The sequence below is a fragment of the Castor canadensis genome, chromosome 6 (assembly GCF_047511655.1).
Source record: "Castor canadensis chromosome 6, mCasCan1.hap1v2, whole genome shotgun sequence".
NCBI classification, from domain to species: domain Eukaryota; kingdom Metazoa; phylum Chordata; class Mammalia; order Rodentia; family Castoridae; genus Castor; species Castor canadensis.
Window position 1 is genome coordinate 159,766,470 of NC_133391.1, and position 1,497 is coordinate 159,767,966.

The following is a 1,497-nucleotide window of genomic DNA, read 5'->3' on the forward strand; positions in this document are numbered from 1 at the left end:
TATGCTTTTCCTTCATTAGTAGTATTTCAGTACATTCTTCCCAGTACCTTTCTTTTCTCCAGCAAGTTTAAGGTAATTTTTCCATTAACTGGAGTGAGAAGATGAACATCTTTTTCTCTCTCTCTTCTGTGTTTATATCTGATCGGAAGGCAGATATACCTTTTTCCAAATCCTCCTCTGTGTGAGGTTCACTTCCCATTCCTTTGCCACTGGGTTATGCAAGCTCCATGTTTTCTAAATTTCTTGAGCAGGCTTGCGGGCTTTGGCCAAAGTAGTCTTGCATTTACAATGCTTATTACAGTAAGGAGATGCTTAAAATGAACTTTACTTGCTGTCACACTCTTAGATTCAGAGACTCCTCAAACTCCTAAAGAAGAATTGACACAATACTTTGAAGAAGCTCACACTGTAAACTTAGTAATGTTTTTGTTTTTTTCACAGAGCCAGATACATGAAAGTGTTGAGTTTATTAATCCTCATGAAAAGCCCAAAACCATCATAGATGTTTACAGTTTATTAATCCTCATGGAAAACCTGCACAATCATCACAGTTAAAGTCATTGTAGAATCCTTATTCCTTCGGCTTTTTGCCAGCACCAACATTGGCCTTCGCTGTCCCCCTGACTTTCTTCATCCTATTTTTACGTTCCTTTCGCTGTTTCCTTGAGGTCTTTTTCTTCTCATACAGGCCATGCCTAACAAGTCTGTGTTTGGGTTAATTTTTCTTTGCATAATCCAAGGAATCATAAATCATGCCAAAGCCAGTTGTCTTTCCACCACTAAAATGGGTTCTGAATCCAAATACAAAAATGACATCTGGTGTAGTCTTGTACATTTTTGCTAGTTTTCCACGAATTTCTGTCTTAGGTACTGTTGCCTTCCCAGGATGAAGGACATCGATGACCATCTGCTTTCTCTGAAGTAGGTGGTTGGTCATGAACTTCCTGGTGCGGATAGTGACTGTGTCATTCATGATGGCGGGTGATCCTCAGGCAGTCAGGAAGAAAAGAGCACCTTAGTAATGTTTAAACAAGTCTTCAACCAGTCTGATGTTCCATCCTTTGAAATAAAATGCCACAGCAGTTAATAACATATCTTTAATGTTCCAGTTTGTATCAATGTAGGAGTGGATTGCTGAATTAAAATATGTACGTCTAAACTTACTAGATATTTTCATACTTTTCTCAGTATTGTATAAAGGTAAACTCTTACTCAGACTTCAAGATATTACACATTCCATAAATATTTTCCATATTAATATTAAAAATCTCAGTATGATGTTAACTTGAGGGTTTTTTTTTTAATTTGTTTTTTCACATGCATACATTGTTTGGGCCATTTCTCCCCCCTACCCCCATCCCCTCCCTCTCCTCTCACCCCCCTCACTTCCAGGAAGAACCTGTTCTGCCTTTATCCCTAATTTTGTTGAAGAGAAAATATAAGCATTAATAAGAAAGACAAAGTGTTTTTGCTAGGTGAGATAAGAATAGCTATACA

The 1,497-nt window shown here is 37.6% G+C and overlaps 1 pseudogene; it reads right to left on the bottom strand.

Moving 5' to 3' along the window:
* Window positions 1-435: 435 nt before the first annotated feature.
* Window positions 436-1,010, bottom strand: LOC109700761 (small ribosomal subunit protein eS24-like; annotated as a pseudogene).
* Window positions 1,011-1,497: the final 487 nt, after the last annotated feature.